The sequence below is a fragment of the Crocodylus siamensis genome, chromosome 3 (genome assembly GCF_052110815.1).
Source record: "Crocodylus siamensis isolate JL-2025a chromosome 3, ASM5211081v1, whole genome shotgun sequence".
NCBI classification, from domain to species: domain Eukaryota; kingdom Metazoa; phylum Chordata; order Crocodylia; family Crocodylidae; genus Crocodylus; species Crocodylus siamensis.
The window spans coordinates 149,803,158-149,828,059 of NC_143397.1; positions in this window are offsets into that span (position 1 = coordinate 149,803,158).

Below are 24,902 nucleotides of genomic sequence, written 5' to 3' on the forward strand. Positions count from 1 at the left end.
CTTAGTGTTAGCCTTCCAGATTCCTCGCATTAGAAGAGGAGCCTGTCGAGGAGTATCGCCGGGGAGGTCCGGGCAGGGGCCCGTAGAGGAAACCCTGTCTTGGCCGGGACCCGGTCCTGTAACGTCCAGGGCATGGGGAGCCCGAGGATAAGGGTCAGCTGGGCCGGTGAGGCGACCAGCCTCGGGATAGGGAGCCGGGGCATCGATTAGAAAGGACACGTGAGGAGGCGTGAGGCCAGGGTGCAAGGGGTGGCGGAGCCCTGCAACGTGACCGCCGGGGATCCCGGGCTGTGGAGTAACCAGGAACTGCCCTACTGAACCTAACAGCAAGTCGTGGCAGGGGAGAACCAGGGCAGGAAGTTGATGACTCAACATCTACTCTGGGTCAACGGCATCCCAGGGTGAGTAGCGGCGGTCCTCCACCCTCAGGCCGCTATTCACAGGGAATTCCCCCCACCAGCCCGGCGGTCACACCATTAAAATAAGATGGTAGTGAAAACTACCAGAGCTTGGCTGAAAGATGCTCCTATAGGCCTACTTATTAGCTACACCCAAACTGGATGACAAAGTAGAAGTTATGATTTAGTGCTTTCCATTGTCATAGCACTGTACAAAAATACTAAACTATTTGTTTCATAATCCTCACAGCACCATTCGTGCATACTTGATTAAATGAGCATTATTATCCACATTTTATAGACTGAGTAAAGTAAGGCAGGTAACTGATTTACACAACGTAACACAATAAATATGTGGCAGAACCCAATTTCTAATCCCATGCTTAAACCATGCTGTCTCATGTGGAAAACCATCTCCTTCATTGCTTCCCAATCCCTCAAACATGGGAGGGATTGGGAAGCACTACCCACTAGGGTAGTGCTACCCACTAGGCAGTGGGAAGAGGAGTATGCTGAGTTCTAGGTGGACTACCTCTCCCGAGGGTGTGAGATGCTAACAGGAGAGTAAATAAAAACATTAGCAAGACAAAAACTTGGTATTTGAAAGACATGACATCTGCAAGTGCTTTAACTTAAGCTCTTCTTTCAGAGCCAGCTTCTGTTATGCTGAATAGTACCTAAGTCTACAGTAAGTCTAAGAAATGAATGGGATCACGTTTAGGTACAATACTGCTCACCACAAGAAAGGATAGCAGATGCTGGCAGAAAGCAGGGTAATTTGCACCTTATAGACCAGTGGCTGGCAACTTTTAATATGCCACAGGCAGTTACAACTTAGCTCTGGTCCGACATGGGCTGGGTGGCTCTGGTGGTACATCAGTGATAGGGTTGGGGGGGGGTGAGGATGGATCCCTGCACCCATGCTAAGGCAGACAGCTGGGAGCTGCGCCTGTGCTGCTGTCTTTTCCACAGTTCCCCTACCCCACTCTGGCTGTGTGCAGGCTCAGCTTCCAGCCAGTGAGGGGTTGTGCCTGGCCTGAGGAGCTGCAAACTGCATCCATGCTGCTGATTTCTTTCTGCTGTTCCTCTCTCTTACAACTGCCCAACTGCAAATGAGCACAGCTGCTGCATGGCCACGACACAACTCCTTGCTGCTTGGCCCTGACTCAATGCAAGGCAGAGGACCTGTGCAGCATGCAGCTGCACTCAGATTGCTGCTGCTTCTCCCTGCTCTCCCCAGACCCACTTCCCTGTGGCCCAGGCACAGATTCCAGCAGGGCTGGAAAGTTTCCAGCTGTTTCCATACTGTGGATGTGAAGTTGGGGGGAGGGGACGAGTGAAAAGAAAGTGACAGCAGGAATACAGTTTGCAGCAGTGCCACCCTAGCACAGCCCTCCGCTGGCTGGAAGCTGAGCCTGCACTCCGTCAGGGAGCAGGGTGGGGCTGGCAGAAGGAGTGGTGGCACAGCTGCAGGCAAAGCCCTCTAGGTCTAGGGGCTCAATGCAGTGGCTCAGTGCGCTGCATCTGGTCCGTGGGCCATATGTTGCCAACCCCAGTTATAGACGAACTAAGTCAGAGAAGTATGGTATGAGTGTTCATGATCCTGCGCTCACTTTAATGGAAGCTGTGAAAGGCAGATTCTAGCCATAAAACTTCATTTCATACCATATATCATCACTAGGAGCCAGTTCTAATCGACGGCTGATATCATATCCCTTCCACTGTTTCTGTAAAAAGGATCAGCTTTGAGTGAGTGGGAATGGATGAGGATATAGACAAAATATGCAGGACTGCCTAGAGAACTCTATTATCAGAAAATTTAGCATCATTAGCCACACAAATACATCATTTGTATAGGATGGGCCAAATTAATCTCTGGCTCATTTTCCCCCAATGTATTCAATTTCCCTTTTTTGCTAATTAGTCCCAAAGCTAGATGTTTTTCCATTTCTCTGTCTGCTACTGTTGAAGCAGGAAGAATTTCATTAATTTTTATGTAACACAGCAAATTGCTTCCAACAATTTAAATTCCCATTTATCTTATAAAAAAAAAAGGCAGGGAGTTTTAAAGAATATGGAAGTTATGCCAACTTGGTCGAACACTACAATCCAGATAAAGCTTTCCCTAAGCCAAGACATATATTTCTAAACACAACCCTGAAACCGTCTATTGCATTTAACAGCACATGAAGTCCATCTAAGTGGGTTTCAATCATGTTTTCTGAGTATATGTTCTGCTGACTGGAATAACAGTGGCAATTTGCTGTGCTGGCATGAACAAAATCTCTTTGAAGTCATCTAGATAAAGTCACCCGTGGACAGAAGAACTGAACCAGTACATTTACTGACTGTCCTAAGCAAAAACCATTTCTTTGTCATTGGATTGAAGGGAAGGGCAACAGATGGTAGGTATTCACAGCTATCCAGAACTGACTTACATTAGTCTTAGAAAAATGAAAAGTTATTCATTTAATCTCTTAGGGCATTTTTACACATGGTCTGGGAGGCATGGGGGAGGCCATAAACAACATGTGCCCCTGGCGGCTGGGGGGGCACGGCTGCGCTGGCTGCAGCAGGAGCCAGGCGGCAGTGGGAGCACAGCGGCAGTGAGCACAGAGCTCCTGCAGACTCCACTGGCACTGTTGGCGGCAGTGGGGGTGGGGAGTGGGGGTGGCAAGCGCCAACCAGGGGTCAGTGATCACCCACAGATGCCAGCAGCGGTGGCAGCAGCCAGCAGCAATTGCAGAGTGCCTGCAGATGCCGCCGGTGGTGTTTGCAGCGGGGTGGCAAGCAGCAACTGCCCTATCTTTTTGTAGGGGGTGCACTGCCACACTCAGGGGGTGCATGTGCACCCATGTGCACCCCCTACACATCTCCCCTGGCAGGGAGCACTTTAATTAGTGAGCACTTTCAATTAAAAGAGCCCAAGTGTCATGTGGCAGTGTGGTGCTTTGAACTAAAGCTCATTGAATGAGTTTTAATTCAAAGCGCCCTGCTGTCATTTTTTGGTGCGGGGATGCTGATACACGTAGTGCCAGAGTCTATTGGAGTGCATTTATTTCTGTGCCTCAGCAGACTCAATTAACCTTATACTGTGGATGTGAGGTTGGCCCATCCTATACAAATGATGAACTGCGGTTCAATTAATTGAGTCTGCTCCATTGTGCTAGATTTTCAGTGCATCAGAGCTGGCTCTCTGTATGTGTATAGGAGCCCTTAAATGTCAATTAACCAAAGAGCAAACCCAGATAGCAGCCACATAAGCTGAAATTTGAAAGGTCATATCTGCAATTTTTCTTTTCTTCAATGTATGGCCCAATTGTACCCAAAATACTACATAAACCAGGGGCGGGCAATTATTTCAGGTGGAGGGCCGCTTACCCAGTTTTGGCAGGCTGTTGAGGGCCGCATGGTAGCTCCACCCCTTGACAGGTGTCCCACCCCCTGGTCACCATCTTGAGACCAATGTCCCAATGTTTTGGGACCAATGTCCCAGGGCTAGCATTGGTGGGGCCCAAAGCAGGGCGCAGGCTGGCAGTGGTCCATTGAGCTGAGCTGGGCTGCACCAGCAGGGAGAGGGGGGAGCTGGCCTGGCTCCATAGAGCCCCTGCCAGCTGGGACCCTGTGCTCCTGCCACCCTCCTCTGGGCCCCGCCAGCACTGACTCCGGGGCACTGGTGCGGGCCCTGTGCTCCCACTGGCTCCCTGTCCACTCACAACTAGTGCCCCCCAGCCCCATGGTACAGGCGGGAGGCAGCGCACAGCCCTGACCTGCTGCTTGCTGGCAGGGAAGAAGCTGGTGCTAAGCATAGGGAAAAGTGGCCCCTCACCCACCCCATGGCTGGTGCTTCCTGCTGCAGGTGCTCGCAGCCCACGCGGGGCTGTCTGGAGCAGGCACAGGCAGTCCCATGTGGGCTGTGAGCGGCTGCAGCATGGGGCACTGGCCACATAGCGAGTGAGGAGCTGTTCTTCCCCATGCTCAGCACCAGCTGGTAACCCAACCCCACTGCCAGCCTGGCAGTGGGGCCGGGTTACAAGGTGGTGCTGACCGTGGGGGGTGGGGAAAGCAGCCCCTTGCCTGCCCCATGCCCCGTGTCCCATGCTGCAGCCACTCACAGCCTGTGTGCCGCTGCTTATGCCTGCTCTGGACAGCCCCGCATGGGCTGCAAGCGGCTGCAGCAGGGAGCGCCAGCCATGGAGCAGGCCAGGGGCCACTTTTCTCTGCACAGGGAAGGAGCCCAGGGAAAAGCTGAGTGTGGGGGAAAAAGCCACCCCTCATCTGCCCCATGGCCAGTGCTCCCTGCTGCAGCCGCTCACAGCCCGCACAGGGCTGTTTGGAGCAGGCTCAGGCAGCCCCATGCAGGCTGCGAGCAGCGGCAGCACAGGGTGCCGGCAATGGGGCAGAGAAGGGGCTGTTTTCCCCCCTGCTCTCCTTCCCTGCCCAGGGTCCCCCCTGCCTTACTCCCCTCCATCCCCCCGACTTACCTGTGGTTCAGGCACGGGACAGCCATGTGCTTCCATGCCAGAAGCCCCAGCCATGCTAGAAGCCCCGCTGGGGGGCAGCCCGCTGTTGCTGAAGCCTGCTTGCCTTCCTCTGGGTCCTACTGCCCTTGGTTCCTGTCATTTTTACAGGAACCAAGGGCAGAGAAATATTAATTTTCTACATTTTTTAGGGGCCCCACGGGCCGGATAGAATGGCCTCATGGGCCGGATATGGCCCACGGGCCATATTTCGCCCACCCCTGACATAAACAGACTTATTGAATCAGACAATGCTCTTCTTCCCCACACACCTCCATCTAGAGATACATACACAAACATAACTTAAAAGCAACTATTACAAAAATTACTCCCCATTTATTTTGACAGTGACCAGCCTGAGACAATTGAAACAAGTGTGGAAAGCCTCTATAATGCAGCTCCTTAACTGTGTAAAATCACAGGGGGCCATTTCCATCTCATTTAGCTGGTGAACATCTTATATTCACATGTTTAAGAAATGATCAGCTTTGCAATTTAAAAAAAAAAGTCTCTTCAATCACTTGCCAATGCTTAATATTTTAACTTATTTTTGAATTGGCAAGTAAATGGTAAATTTATATAATCTTTAAGCAGCTTAGTACAGCATGGACAAGCAGATTGTGTTACATTTTCATGGCAAATGTTTGAAGTGGTACTACTAGGTAGTACAATTATAAATGATAATTTTATTCCTGTAAATGCCTAGTCTTTTTTTTTTTTTAAAAGGGAAATTATAGTAAGATTCTATATAGGACCAGGCCACAAAGTCTGGTTCAGGATCCTAAATTCCAGAATAGTTGGGAAGAAGGAAGCTCATATATAAGTTCATATAATATATTTTAGCCACAGTTTTCTTATGTTTGAATTCAGGTTTTTGTCTACTAAGCTCAGTTCTCAAAGCTGTATTTTTAATTACACACAGCAAGAAAATATTTCACTATATGTTGTGTAAGAAAAATATTTAAATCATGCTGCTTTAACATCTATTGTCTTTTATTTTCTCAGGATGTCCTCTTGTTCTTGTGCAACTGCTATTCCTAAATGACCTGGGGAACAGCCTGATATAATTAAATTTTAAATTAGATGATCATAATAACTGTGCAGTCATTGTCAGTGGATTTAAGCAATTTAGGGAGATTTTTGAGATTGTTGCAAATTTTGAGTCTTTCAAGCAAATACTCAGAGGTTGGAATAGGTTCCCCTAATGTATGTGTTTTAGCAAATCTAAATAAATAATCTTGAATTGTTTGAAACACATCAAACTAAGCTCACCATTCACATCTCAGATGCAGGCTCACTACTATACTTGAGGATTTGACATGTCCATCTAAGTGGAACCTCTGGTTTACCTTATACAGCACTAAACAGCAAATCTAATTACTGTGCTTCGATGAAAAATGTCCATGTCAAATCAACTGGACACTAGAGACAAGCACTGAATGTTTGTTCCAAGTCCAACCAGTGAAAAAACAGAATCTAGCACTAGTGAATTTAGAAGTCCAGTAATAATTTCTTACTTTCTACTGCATAGCAGAAATGGTCAAAAATGTCAAGGGCTCACATAATTTGGGCAACAAATGAACTGTGTGACCCCAGTTTACCATATACACTGCTAAAGGAAAATGCACTGATGCATATTAGTATAGGAAAGTGTTGCATGTTAAATAGTAATAGGACTCAAAGCAATTCTCAGACTTGTAATAAAGCAAGAAACTAATAGCAAAAATAATGGCTCTCTCACTGCAGAGGTGCCTGCTTTTCAGTAACAAGCTAAGCAGAGCAATAGCTATGTATCTTGGCACTCGTCAGAATGGTGTGATGGCGATAGATTTCATAGACACTAGGGTTGGAAGGAACCTCAGAAGGATCATCAGATCTAGCTCCCTCCCAAAGGGCAGGAAGTCTGCTGGGGTCAAATGAGCCCAGCAAGGTAAGCATCTGAGTGCATCTTAAAGGTGCCCAGAGTAGGTGCTTGCACCACTTCCAGGGGGAGTCTATTCCAGACTCTGGGGACTCCGCTGAAGAGCCGTATAGAGACCAGATGAGGTTCTGGGAGAGGCAGGTGTATCTGTGCCACTGTAACATGCTGCAACTGTAATGAAATTCCACATGTAATGAAGCCAAGTCTGAAAATCTTTCAGGTAAAATTCACCCCTTGTTAGGTGAACTTTTGGTGGCACAAAGCTTGGACTAAGTGCTCCTAGCATCTTATCTACATTTTTATGTTTCTTATGCAGTATATAGGCACAGAGCTGGCCCTCTACACATCAGTAGATTTTACCTTCTGTGAATAAAATACATTCTCTGAAAAAGGGATCCATTATAATTCTATACAGTGCTTGGAGAAAGTGCTATAAATCAATAAATAATCATAATACTTCTTACACATTCCACCTCCAGAAAAGGTTATGTCGGTATGTTAAAGACACTCTTTGAGAACCCTAGAATGCATTCATTGTTTTTTTATTCATTTAGGTGTTGTGGTAGATACTTACATGGCGTTGCCACCACTCATAAAATACTGCAAAAGCTACATTTCCAGAGGCAGAGGGTAAGAGGGCCATATTTTTTTAAAATACCTCATTTGAACCTTTGCCATCAAAACAACATGTACTATTAGTAGCTATGTCATCAAAAATATCTTGACAGCAGTTATGTTACCCCACACTGGACCTCCTTTCCACTTCATTGTATTGATTGACTTAATATTTTTCCACATTATACATAATCAGCCTTAAAAGACCGACTGTCTTAAGAAGCTTCTCCATTATAAAAAAATGTAATGAGCAGATATTGCTGAACACCTCTCTAGTACTCATTGTTTGTCAGAACATCTTTCATACTTAGACCTGCCACATCTCCAAAATAAAGGTCTATTACTCCAGCTTTTACTCTGACATGTGATAGCCCAACGGGATTATGCAAGCACTTGAGGCAGCAGAATCAGGTCCCAAACCTTGCTTCTTCCATTATAAGACAACAGGATTGTACAATGGAAGAGAACACCTAGCAATTAGATTCTAAGAGCCCTCAACTCCCACTTAAATCCGTTGAGGTTGAGAACACCAGCATTTTGCAGGATTAGGTAGTTGGTACAATTTGTATGGTCACTGGCATACATTTTCCTGTGAAAATAATATAAACCTAACCCTCATTAATCCAATCTGTGGGAAAACACCTCTTACAAAAAGTACAGGTTTTTATTGCAAGCACTATAGTTGCTGCCTGAACTCCTGTTTAACCATGGTAAAAACTGAATTTTCTCTACTTTGGACCACAGCGTAAGTTATTTTACAGAAATATTTCCCTAGTTTTGGAGTTACAGAAACTGCCTTTTGTTTCTTTAGAAACAGGCCAAGAATTAGAGGCAAGGCCACAAAATATTTTGTTTTATTACAAAACCACCAAAACGTGATTTCTCACCAGTTTAGCTGGCAACAAAAATATTTCACACAGCAGTACCGTGTACGGATGCTCTCCTGGGGAAGCTTAGCTACATTAACTTTGGCTGAGATTTAGGATTATTTCTGGAAGCTTCAAAAGCATCCAGGGAAAGTGCATTTCACTTTTATTCATATAAACAGTATCTCTATTTATTAAAAAAGTGAAAAATGGCTTCTCTTCAACATCAAATGGCTTTGACAATAAAACTGCTACCATACTGGGGTCTTGGGGGACCCATGAAATCTTTTGATAAATGGGGACTTAGATGATGAAGAGATGATTTGAAGCCTTTGTAAAGGATGCTTTGGGTTTCTGCCCCTAGAGCACAGTGAAGCAAAAGCTGGTACATTCTAAAGCTAAACTTTGCAGCACGCACCCATTTGTGCCCTTATGTCCTAGCAGAGGAATGGATGTGCTCACCTGCATGATCCTTTCTGTCTCAAATTACTAAAATGCAAATTACTAAAAGTCTGAATAAGGCCCATTTCTTGCAGTAAAAAGAAGTGATAAACAGGTCTGGCTTCCTATCCTCCAGACTGATTGAGCGTATGTTGGGATCTCACTCAAGTCAACAAGTCAACATGGTTAAGTGCTTTGCCAGGTAGGGATGCTTTGCTGAATTGAGGTTAAGAGCATTTCAGTAGTCCAGGACTACACAGTGGAACAACTCACATGCTTAATATTAAGCTTGAGCTTACATGCTTTGTTGTATAGAGATGGATTTTAGTCAAGTTCAAAATCTACATTACTGTTTTGCTGAATCAATGTCTTAGAATAAAGTGTAATGAACAAAAAGGCCTAACTAGGGATGGAAAAACAGTAGTGGGGTAAGAAAGCAACCATTTTCCTGATAACTTCACTATTATTGAAAACTTTAAAGTTTAATGGACTTGAATGGACCATCAGCTCTCACTCAAAACAACGCAATAAGAATTCCAATAAAAAAGAGAAAATAGATATCTAGGGCTGACCAAAAAGGCCCACAAAAACCAAGAGAGCCTTTAACAGTCACAGGGAAGATCTTCTGCTGGTGTAAACTGTTAGAGCTCCATTTTCATGGTGCATTAACAATTTACACTGGCTGAAGATCTCCTCCAGATGTTTGCTCTGGGAGCAGACAGCAACTCATGGTATGAATGTCAAGCAAAGATCCTTTAATGTTTCCTGCCAAATACATTTAAAGCATAAATGTTTGAACTTTGTAATCTCTATTTCTCTATCCTTATTCACTCCAGCCTCTTTTCTCCCATCATGACCGCAATAAACTACAGGAGCACCATGGATCAATTCTACAAGGTGCTGAAAATTCACCGAAGTGAACAGTCCTGCTGACCTCAGTGTGCCTAAAATTAACAAAGGGCTCTAGATCCAAACATTACACTTTGGGATTATGTCTCATCAGAAGTAGTTAGACAGAGTGGGGCCAGACAGAGTTCAAAGCCCACCCATTCCAGCTTCAGCTGTGTGACATGCAACATTTCTTGATCATACTTTTGCCTTCAATCTCTTGTTTTCATCTTTGGAAGCTTCAGACTGTGGTCATGATATTACAGATCAGTTACATGAAAAAAAAAACCCTACCTAGACAGGATTTCTGAATCTTATTCCCTTTTGTATAGGTTAATTACAATATCAGCTATTAGATCATGTCATACAACAAATAATACAAGTTAGGGAGCACTAAAAAGGGAAAATATGGAGATAGTTTTTGGTATCAAATATTTCCACATATAAAGGGTGCATCTACACAAAATGTTTACTGTGGAGTTGCCTAATCAACTCCACAATAAACGTCTTGGCATCTATATGTGTGGCCATATTAGGCCTCAGGAAACTAAAACTCTACAGCAGGGTAATACTTGTAAATATGAATACTATCCTGCTGCAAAGTTTTTTACTCTGCAGCACTGCACGTGTAGATGCTGATGTGGCTGGCTGGGGCACAAGCATGCTTCAGTGTGGGAACTGCCTCTCCACAGCACGACGAGCTGGGTCAAAGCAGACCCAGGCTGGCAGGCTGACCCCCTGGGCTCCCTGCCAGCCCGAGCTGCTCCTACCTGGCTTAACATGCTGTGGTCCTGGGCACACATGTAAACACAGCACCTGGGAGCAATAAACTTTGGGAGCAATAAACTCTGGCATGATGTGTGTCAGAGTTTGTTTATTTGCATTAATTGCACATGTAGATGTGCCCAAACACTGGTATCTAATATCCTCTTCGTGTTTCTCAGTGTAAACTTCAACTAAAGCTTTTGTATTCACATGACCACTAGGGGCCCTGCAAGTACTTCAGCATGAGGGTTTTTGGCACCTATACATAACAAATTATTGAGATAGATTTTTCTTTCTTTTTTTCTTTTTTTTTTTAAAGAGTAACTGATTGGGGAAGCACTGCTTTACTGTGCTTAAATATAAACAAAAGTCTTAATTCAGTCCCTCTTTTCACAATCTATATACACAGATAAACATTGGCAATAAACACTTTTAGGTGCTAACTACATGGGATTTATGAATGAGAGAGGGAGTGTAAAGTAGTGGAGGAGAGAGCTCACACAAGTGTGTGTTGGATATCAAGAGGAATTCAGAGCACCCAATATTAGTTAAGACTGAAGTAGCCACAAGCAGGGGTGGATCCAGAGGAGGCGTAGTAGCACAGCTGCAACACCCTTTTGGATAGGAGCACACAGCGAGAGCCTCTGAGGACTTTTTAAAGTCCCTAAAGCAGATGAAAATCCTTCTTCCCTTCTTCCCCTTGGTGCTCAGAGGCATGTCACCTCCCCTCTCCTGTTTTGCTGCTGCTTTCCTCACTGTCCTGGGGATGGGGAAAGCTCCAGGGCTACTTTTGCTTGCTGAGCTGGGCTGTACGGGGCCTGAGTTCACCTAGGGATGGAACAGCAGCAACAGCACAGTGGGAGAGGGTTCCCTCTTCCTGCTTGGTCCCAAGGAGAAGACTTGGTGGGGGGGAACCTTTTTACTGCTGCCTAGTCCCCATCACCATGTGAACCCAGCCTCTGCACAGCCTTGCTGGGATGAGCACAAGCAGCTCTGGAGCTTCAGCAGCAATGGGGGAGAGGACATGTCTCTGAGCCCCACAGGGAAGGGAGGGGATGTTTTCACCTGCTTTAGGGACTTTACAGTCCATGGAGGCTGGTACCGGCACCAGTGAGGGGAGAAGGCTTGGAGCATAGGGGGGCAGCTACCCCTGCAGTGTGGGGTGCTGCCCCCACACCGCTCTTTGGGAAATCTTAGATCCACCCCTGGCCACAAGTGATTTGTAAAAGAAATCTGCATTATTTCCTTGTGGCATACCATCACGTGTTCCTTCCAGGACAAGCCTTTAGGAGAATAGCTACGTGCAGGACTGATTTGTTCTGTTCATCCACCTGTATACTCAGGTACCTTGGTAGCTAATGGGGCAATCTATTCAATGTTCATAAAGAAGAAAAAAATGTTAGAAGCTTTTCAAAGAATTATTAAAGTCACTTCTGTGCAAAACAACATGATTTTAAGTTTTCCTAGCTTAAGATCTTTCCAGGGCAGAATCAACGGTTGTGTGACCACGGGAAAGGAGACATTTCCAGAGGTACGAAGACAGGAAGGTAGGAAGGTGTCCCTGCTTTCTAAATCTTGTGGCCACAAACCAAAATCTTGACACGTATGGGAGCTCTGGAATACAAATCTTTTGAGATGTGCAGGCCCCAGAGTCAGCCAGTGATCTGTGCACAGCTCAGATAATACTTTGGCATTAAATTACTTTCTTCCAGAGATCTTCCATGTGTCAGGTATCCAGGTTGCAGCTGTATTGGTCTACAGGAAAAGGCAATCAGGACTCATAGTAGAGATGGTGTCTTTTATTAGACCAAGATTTTTGCAAATAAATTTCTTTAACTGCAAGCTTTCGGGTACAAATACCCTTCATCAGGCACTGAAGAAAAGCTCTTTTCTCCAATGCCTGATGAAGGATGTTTGTGCCCGAAAGCTTGCAATTACTTTTTGGGGGTTTTTTTGCAAAAATCTTGTTGTTCTAATAAAAGATATCATCTCTACTGCAAGTCCTGATTAACTTTTCTTCCAGAGATGCGTTTTAACTGTCCATGAGGTGCACATGACTCAGAAGGTGATGTTTGGCTACCCCTGCCAGAAGGTATATTCAACTCTGCAGCACAAATAGCAGGATAGTGAGCCTCAAATGTATCACTGATTTTTGGCCATCCTAAGCCTCAAGCCAATGCAATTTTGAGGCGTAAAATTCCACAATGAGGAAAAAAGAAACATGTTAGTGGCTGTGCTGATTTAACAATAGCATTTGTTTGGTGCTGTTTAGAAGCTGAGAATGAAAGTAGTAGTCCTGGGGAGATGGATTAATGGGCAGAGTACAAACGAGGCAGTCAGTGATGCATGATGCATGCAGTTTATTACATGATTATCATTGCTACATATGGCTGATAACATAGATGCTTGGTTCTCAGCCATTAAAACCTGACTAGAAGCAAAGAAGAGAGTCTCTTTTATTCACTTACACTTCTGATCGTCTCATACTAACAAAGACCATCATACTCCTCTCCCACAACACACACATGCATCCTTAGGCAACTTTTTAAAGGCAGAAATTGGAGGTTGTTCACATACAGTCACTTGAATCCAAAGAAATGCACAACATTCAATTCTCAGAAGTAAGTTATCCAAGTACTGAACATCATTTTGACTGCATGATTGTTACTAAAAATCAATAGGGGACATGTTTCTTATTTATAAAGCACCACTTCATTTCACAGTAATATCCCCAAATATTGCAGTATCACTATTGTTAGCTATCATGCTTTGGGCATAACTTCTATAAATACACTCATTTTAGAAAGGCAAGACTAGAATCCTGCAAATCTTGGAAAAGAATTGAACTGCTTACTGTATGATAAAAGATTTATTATCCTTGGATTTTGATTTTAGATACAGAAGATACAGATAAAAGGAATCTTATCTGATGCAGGGCATCAAATGTCATTTAAGCAGATGAAATAGCACATCTTCCTCAAGTTAAATCAGGACAAGGAGTCTTTCATCTGTTCAGATTTTTATTTTGATAAGAGTAGCAGAAACAAAATCAATGAACAAATAAAAACTGCCACTTCCTTTGAAAAAGTGTAAGTAAGAAATTATGACCAATCCCTTCACTGCCCCTACTCCCTCCCCCCAAATAAAAAATGCTGGGTGAGATTCCAAACCAGTTAAAAGTAAAAAAAAAGTTTCTTATTGACACATATCAGCATCTTCCAATGATAAAGAAAAAACAAACCAAGTATTTCAGTACAGGCTTATTCTCAGTTTGGAGGATAAATTTTAAAACATTCACAAGATCACACCTATTACTTACACCACTCCTTCAATCAACAGATTTTCACATGCTGAAAGGTTAACATTGTTATGCCTGTTTTTTAAACAACAGATGGGGGAAACAGCCCCAGCTAAGTGAAATGATTTTTTCAAGATCACACAACAAAGCTGGGAGGGGTCTGCCAATTCCCAAGACCATGCTTTCTCTAGTGGTTGGTGCTGCCTTCCCTATCTAACCACTCACAGGGCCATATCCTTTTGCAGCGTCTAATATATTTTGTCTATTTTTTCCCAAATGTAAAATTTTGTCCTTATATTAAGCACTGTAGCACAAATCCCAAAGCATATTAGATATATTTCAAGTGACTATTTTATTTATAAATGTTTTCTTAAGTATGCATTTTCTTCTTAGGTGCACAAGACTATTTATCTAATCCATTTTCTTGGCTTTAACAATGGCCAAAAGCCAAGGCAAAAAGCAGTATAACAATATACAGGATGTTGCAAACTGCAGAACTGACAGTGAGGTCTGGGCTCTATTCTAAGGTGAAACTAAACAAGTCACTGAACCTCTCTGAGGATACATCTACAAAAGTGACAGCCATATAGTGTAGAGATACCTGTCCCAGCTTTAAATGAGCTAGGTCAGATACCAGTAGTAGCCTGTACAGATCAAACTATCCTGCTGAGAAGCCTAATTACTTTACTGGATCTCACCTTCAACGTTTGCAAAATAACTGCAAATCCTTGGACAGAAGGTGCCACAGAAATACAAAACTAACCTTATGATACTGTATGTGCAGATCCTTGTGCTCTAGTTTCTGGTTGAGGAAAAACTAGCTATTGAATTGCCACATTAATATTTCAGAAAGCTAGCAATACACTGAAAACGTCCCACCTTACTCTTCCTTTTAGATGGTCTGGTTCATAATTAGTAAGATGCTTTAGAACATATCATGGCTGAGTAATACATTTCACAAGGCTGCTGGAAATGCTCGGTTCTGCTTCATGTTTTGCTGCGCACACAAGTTGGACATCAGTTATAGCATTACCACACAAAGCACAGTCTGTGGGGTCTCGTTGACTAATGCTAGAAAAGATCCACTAACACAGAACCCCATTCAGGTTTTTCACCATCAAAATAACACCCAGCTAGAAACTCACTAGATTTCATTTTAAGGCCAAGGGTGTCACATTAGATCTATCTTTCTTTACAAGAAGGCATCAATAATTGGATTAGTGCAGCACCAGAACTGCAAGAAACCTGTGAGAAGTTTGCCTATCCTTTGAAGAGAAAATACCAATCATTTTTCTCCTTTGACAAATACCTGATGACCTGCAATGTGTAATCTATGATATGCTATGGTAGCTGATGAAACTTGAACCTGTTGCTGTCATCAAGGACACATCTGTAAACAAGATTGTGGCACCATATATTTTATAAAGTAGACAGCTTCATAATTAACAAATAAAATTAAAAAAGGAGAGAGGCAGACTGCTTTCAGGAACAGTAAGAAAAGAGGATTTAGTTCTTGTCTTATTTACTTTTGACTACTGCAGGACTGGTCTGAACTTCCCCTTTCTCTTTATCTGTCAGAATGATCTGTTAAAAACTTTTAGTTGGAAAAGCTGCTAAGATATGTAACCCAACAGCATTACTTTGTTCCCATCAGGGAAATCTCTTATCTGCATTGCAGGTCACAACAGTTCTTTGAAAAGAAAATACACACCATATTTTCAAGTTGTGAGAAAACGCATCTAATGATTGTGTAGCGGGTTATTCAAGATGATTTAAAATCTAAGTGATAATGAAATGACCTCATAACTTTGTGCTGTTGGGTTATGATGGGCCAGTTTAGTAAACAGAATAGTTCCAATATTACATGGGAAAATAATCAGTATTTTATTCTAATGGGTAAGAAAGTGTGTTATTAATTATCAAAATACGTAGAATTCTATGAAGGACACTGTACTCCCAGCCATAATGCTTTTCAGAAGTTGTAGGCATGGAGAATTCCCCCCCCCTTAATGCCTCTAGCCTTGTAGGTGGTCTTTTCTATGGTTCTAATGATGGGTCTGTCAGAGTGATTTATGGCATGTGTCCATGCCTCTGTTTGCTCCTTCAGCTTAGGGTCAGCACTAGCTTCTAGCACACTGTGGTTGTTCTTAATGCTTACTCAGTAACCTTACAAACCAAGATTTTTATATATTGTATTTGGTTCTGTCTATCTTAGGGTTTTCAATAATGGTTGTCACCACAATATTTATACTTCTATATTTTCTTTGTCGGTAAAGCATGAGCTTCCACCACTAAACATCTCTCTTGCCTATATATACATACACATTACATTTTTTATACATACACATGCCCAAACCCTAAATGGCTTTTTACAGTATACATTCTGCTTATTTTCCCCAAGTTCTCTGTGACTGAGTACCTGATCCATCTCCAGTTAATGTCAAGGTAAAGGCTTTTGTCCGTTTAACAGGAATCTTATCCAACTCTTTTTGTCCAACATGTGAATAAATTGTGAATTCCCCTGCATGGGTGTGCACAGGCAGGTGAGAAGGCACAGGACAAATCTCTTCCACATCCCCTCTTTGCTGGGCTAACAGGGTACTAAAGGCCTACTGCTAAAAGAATATCCTGAGCTGTGCTGAAGCATCTCCACTTAATCCACAGGACATTATACCTACATCAGTGTGATGCAGGTAAAATGCCTCTGGAATTTGAGGTTCCCCCCACACCTCCTGAAGGTGACAAGCAAACAGGGAAAACCAGGGCTGGGCTCTCAGAGGGAGGCACTTTGGGATGGGACTGTCTCTTTTATTTTCCTTGCTAATACCGTAATAAATCAAGTTTGTTACTACTTGTGTCACTGGGGTATGAAATATGTTCTTATATTTTATTTACCATTTATTTTGGCCCAGTCTGGCTTTACCTCATTAATAAAAAGCTTTTCTTCTAAGAACAGTGAACTACCTTGGAATATCTGATAGGACTGGTTTATTGTGCCTTTGTTCAAAGATTTTCTGACTCTACACAGTAGTAAGGGAGCTGCTGCAAGGCAGTTGGAGGAAAAATAGAGAAGTATCATTAACTTCCTTTGTTTTAATTAAATTCAGGGGTTATTTATTTATTTATTTTTGTTCTTTTTTTAAAAGACACATGGAGCCAAATCCTATAGTATTTTTGTAAGCACAACTCTCACTCAAGAAGCTGGCTTGTACACATGCATACATTATTGGTTTGATCATCGATTTCATATTCATGTAATGCTCCCACTGAAAATCAATAAAATGTTAAAATACATGATACATGAAAATGCAAGCATTTTGGAGGTACTTCCCTTAACAGTCATGCTTAACCACTACCTGAGTGTGTCACGGTCTAAACCAAATGACACCCAAGCAAGCAAGCACAGAACAGAGTGCAGCAATGAATAAAATTATGAGTTGTTAAAATTTCCAGGAAGTGCCTATGTCTTGATTCATATTTTAATCAGCGCCAAAAGCAGACAGAAGGAAGCTTGGTCTGTTTGTGGTAAAAGACAAATATTTTAGCCAATGAGAAACCTAAAAGGCAATGTATGCTTAAAACAAGAAAGAAAAAGAAACCCTGTGTTCATATTTGTCTTGTTCTACAGCTTTAGAGAACCTATATGCAGGCAAGAGGACATGCAGGGGCATGCAGTCCCATGTATCCAAACCCCAAGATGGCTAGGTGTTAGTCAGCTGGCTAAGGCAGGTATATGTGAGGTGTTGCTATAACCCACTTCACAAAATGAATCACCTGACATTTATGAGAGTCCAAGACAGAATCAAGTTCTCACAGAACTGGTCTCCCTAGCCATGATTTCTGTCTCTCTCCTTCCCTGGTTTTGGGTATATCTGCACTGCACTCAATTGACCATTAGCCAGCTGGGGTGCCCAATGGCTTTCCTCTACTGGTTCTTAGGCTGCTTCAATTTTAGTGGGATGAAGGAAGCAGTTCCAGGTGGTCTGCTCCAGGATCAAAGGAGGGAAAGCTGGCTCAAAATCTCCCTCTCTCCCCACTCTATCACACCATATCTTCCTTAAAACTTCCTCACACCTCTAAACTAAACCCAGGAAGTAGAAAAGGTGATACTCAGTATGAGACTGTTTCTGCTTCTTTTCTAGACCTGGGGGAAAGTATTTTGTGCCAGATTCGTATAACTACCATCTCTTGTCAACTATACAATTGGCCTGATGAAAGACAACGCCAAACCAAATAGTGCTTCTTGCAAGACTATTATAGCCACAATCACAATGCAACACTACTTAGTAAAGTAACGCAGAGCACCAAATAAACATTTTGATACACCTGCACAGTCACTAGTGAACTGGGACGGAAGCATGACAAAAGTTTCATGGCCTAAAGTATTTGCTCTTTCCATGGTTTTAGGAATGTGTCTGACCATAACCACCAGCCAACAGGGAGCAAGAAGGGTATCAAGGACAGGAAAAAAGAAGAGGAACCACAGAGGGGAGAAAGCTTTGTTGCCTCAAGTTGCCAATTACCTCTGCCGTAATGTGACAGCCAGTGATCTAGATAGTGAAAATGGCACTCAGCTTGATTCCAGAGGGGATGTCTTCCTTCCTTCCTACTTTTCCTCAACCGGTGACCTCTGGAACAACTAACCAGAGATGCAAAACACATCAGCAGGCAGCCACTACAGATCCACAGTGAGTCTGCTATGTAGGAAATGGGAAGGCAAAATAGCAGAAAAGCAAAGAGAGATGGAGTCAGCCAGCAGCTTAACCCCTGGCCTGGAGCCAAGATCTAGCTCCTGGCACTGTGGGGAGCCCCACAGGCCGTGGCCCTGCACACTAGATTGGGCATATAGGGCAGCACGGAACCTGATATTAGCATGTAGGACTGGTGGGGGCAGTGCAAGGCTCTGGAGGCTGATCCTGGTGTGTGGGTTCAGGTGGTGTGGGGCCCTGGAGCCTGATCCCAGCACAGAGGGCTGGGTGGGGTGACATGGGGCCCCAGAACCTGATCCTGACACACAGGGCCCAATCTTTCCATGGAGAGCCAGGCAGGGGTGGCACAGGGCCTGATCTGACCCAGGCAAGCCCTGCACCATTTACCTGGCTTGCAGAGCCAAAACTTTGAACAGCACTGGGCTAGAGAAACAAGTTGATGAGGTATGGGAAGGAAAGGGTAGAAAGTGACAAGGAAATGCAGGCGTGCAGTAAATGACATGGCAGCATCAGTTATATTTGAGTAGATAACTAAAATTGTGCACAGAAGTGGTCCAGTCGCATATTGCTCTGCCTGGTTAAGCTACTAAAAGCATTGGCCTTGGTGTGGACTTCTCCAGCTTGTAGGCCAGAGAAAGACTCAATGCTGTCACTTCCTTTTCATTCATTTTCTGTTTCAGAAGTTATACCGCACTTGCATGACATTAGTGGGCCCAGGACTCCAAGTATTGTCCCAGGACATTACAACACTCCCCATCATTTAAATTATTACCATTTTATGCTATTGCTGCTGTGCCTTGCACAAAAGAATTGTATCCATCTGTCATTGCTTCCAACAAACTCAATTCAGGGAGCAGATTTCCAGAATTAAAAATAAATTATCATATTTACCTCACTCCAAGATGAGTCTGAATTTCAGATAACCCCCCAGTAATTAGATTTTATACATGGACAATTTAAATGTTATAATTTGCCAAATATAGAATCTAATGATTGGAGGGTCACTTAAAAATCTTTCTCCCTACTATTTCAGAGGGTAAAGCAGTGACAGGGGGGCAGGTGGTAGCAAAAGTAGAGAAGGCAGTTGGAAAGCAGGTGGTGGAGGGCAGCAAGGGGGGGAGGGGTCAAGCAGCCTGACCCTTGCCCCCACACACCTTGATCCCTGCTGCCTATCCCCCACCACTTGCCCCCACCCTCACTGCCTATCGCCCCTCATCCCATCCCCCTGCTACTTGCCGTCCCCCCTGCTCGCACCCCCTGGCACCTGCCATCCCCCTGGTGCCTGCCCCCACCCGCTGTCTAGCCCTCCCCCGAACTGTCTCATACTTGAATCAAAGATAAGGGGCTTCCCCGCCATGCTAAATGGGCAAAAAGCCACATCTTGGATTTGAGTAAATATGGTATTTCTCCTCTTCTGTCTGCATGTTATTACATGACCATAGTCACTGTGGCTTTTAATTCCTTTACCATTGTGGCTTATGTTGGACCCTATAATAGCATAAAATAAAACAACATTCCACAATGTCTGGAAAAAGGAAGATGAATGTAAATCCAAGTATTAGCCAATTTACCTTAGAACCCAGATGTGTGTAAAGAAAGAGGCTCAAACTCCTTTCACATACGTTTTTCAGACAAATTGATGGGGTTGGCATGTATGCTGTTCATAGAGAGTTGATGACCCTATTTTGCAAATATAGGGCCTACACTGATGTCAACCACAGAACACCTACTAACTACGGTGGTTGCTGCATCAGGTCCCTAACAAAAGGGCAAACTCTGTTTAATCAGTAGGTGTTAATGATGTGATCTGATGATCTTGAGAGTGGTGCCATAAAGAACGTGAGATAACTGCCTCTGTTTCCATTACACTCTCCCACTCACACACAAGTATTTCATATTTGAGGACTTCCTATACCTGCAAGTGAAAGGCACCGCCATAGGCATATATATATATCACCCCAGTATTTCAACATATTTATGGCAGACCTTGACGTCCATTTTCTCCACAGTTGCCCTCTGATCCCCCTGGTATACCTCAAGTGTATTGATGCCATTTTCATAATACAGACTGATGGGAAACAATCTCTAGATAAATTTCACTAGGACTTTAACAACTCCATCAAACTAACTCTGGAATACTCCACCTAGTAGATTCATTTTCCAGACACAACAATGAAGGTTTGCAATGGCCACATTACCTGCACATTGTATTGAAAACAAACTGATCACCACAACTACCTTTGCACCACCAGCTTTTACTATAAGCATGTCACTAGGTCCACCATCTCCAGCTGGGCTCTACATTACAACCATGTCTGTTCTGATCCCACTGATCAGGATGCATACCTTAAGGATCTGAAGCAGGGATTCCCACAATTATAATACAATTTCAAAACTGCTGTTGCTCAAATAAACAAAGCCAGACTCAGACCTCACTCTGACCTGCTACAATACCAACCCCTGGACAATAGCAACAGAATCCCTCTGGTTGTCACCTACAGCCCCCAACTTGAACACTTTAGACATATCATTAGTGATCTCTGACCCCTCTTGCAAAAAAATGATCATTTCAAGGTAGCCATGGGGCACAAATCTGTCCTGGCTTATAGATGGCCCCTCAACATCAAACATCATCTCAAGCGTAGAAGATACGTAGAGGGGGCACCAGGGGGCATGTGCACACCCTGAGATTGGCCTCTGCAGGTGGTTGCCACTCACCACCTGCCCCTCCACCCCCTGCCTTGCCATCAGTGCAGCTGGCGATGTCTGCGGGCCGTCCCTGCTCACCACCCCTCTTCCCTCCATTGACACCACTGGAGGCAACTGCGGGCGGTCCCTGCCACTCACTGCCATGGTGCCCCCCCAGTCTCAGGAGGCACCAGTCATTCATGATCTCAAGTAACAAATTCATTGTGACAGGACCCAGCCCCAAGGGCAGCCGTGACAACTCCTGGCTCCTTGGGCACTAACTGCCCTTCTGGTCCTGTCAATGCCTCAGGGTACCAGTTGCTTTATGGGCTATTTGTGGCCTCCGTCCTCCCCTGTAGCCCTGCCCATGCCTTACAGATGTTACTTTGAGTTGCCTGCTAGGCCCTCTGGCCCATCCTTCAAACATTCCAGTCAACCTGTTGGGCCCCTGGTCCTGGCAAGGCTTTGTCTTCTCCCTGGGTCCATGGTCCTAATCCTTCCCCAGGCTTTGGCCCTCTTAGCTTAAGCCTTCTCTGGCCTCACCCTTCATCCTTGTAGGCTCCTGGCCCCAGTCCAGCTGCTGTAACTCTATCCCAGCCCTCAGTCTTCTGGATCCCTGGCCCCAGGTGGGGCTGATTCCACTGCAGCAGTTTTCCACTCTCTGGGTCCCTGACCCCAGGCTAGACTGCCTGACCTTGGCCTTAGCTCTCCCAGCCTTGGTCTAACACATCACACTAGCCTCAGGCATCTGGGTCCCTGGTCCCAGGCTAGGCTTGTCTGCCTGCTACTGAGTGCCCCTCCAGGCACCCCTCTGTGGCCTCTGCACCTCCCCTGTAGCTACAACCCAGTATCAAACTTAATCAGAACATAAACACAAGTCAAGCTGCTTCAACTAAAATTTCTCCCCACACTGGGCCATTACCTCACCACAAGTTACGAATCTCCCCTAGCTCCCTCCTTCTAACTATGGATCCATTGGGTGCTTCCCAGTCCATCCAATGCAGCCTTCTTCCCCAGGAGCTCCTCTCCTTGCAGCCTTCAGGTACTGGGTTTGTATGTCCCAAAGGCCCACCCCTTCCTGTTAGGTGGCTTTCCAGCCACATGTGCCTGTTGTGTCCCCACATCAACACAGACCACAACACAGACCATATCACTGGACTGAGTAATAAGGAGTATATAACATCCATGGTTCATTCACCTCCAGCTCTGCCAACGTCATGTATGCCATCACCTGCTTACAGTGCCACCCTGCTGTCTATGTTGGCTAGATGGGGTGATCTTTACATGTAAGAATGATAAACACCAATCTGACATCAGTGGCAGAAAGAAATAAAGGCCCTTGGCCAAACATGTAAACATCCCTGGACATTTCATTGCTGACCACAGGATTGCTGTTCTCAGGCAGCAGAACTTTAAAACCCAGTTTGCACAGGAAACTGCAGAACAAGAAACCATCCACAGACTGGATTGTATTAAGTATGGTTTAAACAGGAACTACAGATTTTTATCCTGTTACCTGGATTAGCTTTTGTGACCCCTTTGTTTCTAAATGCCCTTTGCTTCTCTCAGCACTGCCTCCCACATTTGCCCTCCCCCTGGCTCCTCTCCCTCCTCCCTTCCCATTTTTTGCATTCAGATCTTGAGAGTCTCATTCTGGACAGGTGGAAAGCACTTTATTGGCACAGTCCAATAGCACCTCATAATCTTCTCGAGACCTGCACACTGTGATTGCTCCAGGGGTCAGTTGGAAAGCATTTAACATAGAAAAATCCCTTTCGCTTCTGTCTTCTCTTTATGTACACTACATTAAATTTATCACCTGACTTTAATGAGGTTTACAGTCCAGATGAGATTGACTCCTGGGACTGCTGGTCCCTGTTCAATGGCTGTATAGCTGTGTAAACTACCACGGAGACTAAATTACCTGTTAGCGACAGAGAAGCAGGTGACTGCAGGATTCTCCTTCTCCTGTGTGAGAAGGGAGAAAAAGGTCACTGAGAGGGCAGCTCATAATAATGGAGTTACCTGCAGACTTGATCTGACCTGTGTGTATTACTATAGGGTTTTGCTTACTATCAGGTGCTGATTTCAAGGCAGACCTTGTATTTTATCTACCAGGAGCAAATAAAATAATAATTAATAAGATTTGGGCACAGCAGAGGGATCTGATTAATCTGATATTTCAAGAGGCAGTTCTCATGGACACACATAGCAAAGAAAGTCATGAGTAAATGAGGGGCATGAGGCCTCAGAAGCACTGTATATCACCAGCTGAGAGGAAAGCTGCCAGGTGTTTACCTCCTATCACAAGACACTTTAGTCTAAGGGAAGACTAAAAAATGCACACCATTTGCAATACAAGCGTGGGACGAAACTGCATTTTCTACTGGAAAGGAGAATTTTAGACTGATCAGGAAAATGATGTACATCTATTAGAACAGGCATAACTTGTACTGAATACCAGTCTTCCTTTTTAATAGTATCATCTGAAAAATCCTTGACGATGTATAGAACTATACACAGTACAGGACATCAGCTGGGGCAGCAGGGGACTGTTTCAGGGAATTTAAAATGCTCAGGAACATCAGGTATTTGATTTGGACTTGAACCTTGCAGTGTCTGAGTTCTCTGCTCAGTGTCAGTAAAGGCTGGACATTGGCCATTCCATAATGGGCAAATCGAGGCTATGACCCAAGGAGAATCTGGGCAGTAACAGGAAGAAGTGCTAATTGTGTTCCTCCTCAGTATGGGGACAAGGAAAGCTGCATGGTATGTCTAGGTCCACCGAGACACTAAATTTGAACTTGGGAGTCCTAGAGACAGTTTGTATATATAATGGGGGTGGGGGTCTTATGGGTCAGATGCTGAATCAGGCAGCTGGGTCTTAAATCCTGAATTTGTACAGGACCAGAGAGATTGTAAGGTTAATTGCATTTCATAATTAACTAAAAAAAGAGAACCACTGTTTTTGACATGTTTTAAATGCCTGCAAATCCACCATCATGAAAGGGTGCAAGTCCAAATAAGGTTCCCTGAATATCTGTGCAGATTAGAGAGGTATAGTTATGTAAGGATGTGGGGAAAATGTGGTTCCAATTACAGGCGGGAAAAAAGAATCAGGCAGGTTTTGTTGCTCGTCACAGTGTGATGAGCTGTCACTGTGAATCAAGCCTGTATAACCTAATACCAAATGCAGTAGAAGAACAAGGCACTGACAAGACAGTGGCAAGAGTGAGGAAGAGAGGGAGCTGGACTGAGGAAGAGAGTGAGTGAGATTAAGAGGACAATATTGTAATATATATAAAAGGCGTGAATGGGAATGAGCATTTGAAGAACAGGGAAGAAAATAATGACACAGAAAAAAATTGTGAAGGATAAACCATGAAGATGTAAAACTACATTCATAAAAGAAATTACCCTGGGAAATTTCTGGCCATGAAAACTTTTACACTAACAAAAAATTAAAGATGGATTTTCAAAAAGTGTTTACTGTTGGTTTAATTATATTCTGCTTTTTGTCAGAAATGAGTTCTGAGAGTAGAGTCAGACCAGCACTGAGCTTGCTTGAGAATCCTACCCCAAACATTCACTGCATTCTTATAAATTACCCTGGGGTAATATTCTCCAGGAAAGTGGCAATAGATGTAGCTAATCAAAATATAACATTTGTCCATTACTGGAGAGTTCCAGAAGTGTGGTGCAGCCCTAGATTTCTGCAATCAGAATACTCAGTGGCAGGTACCAAAGAATACAAAACCAAGAACAATTATAACGTGCAAAGTCCTACCATCTT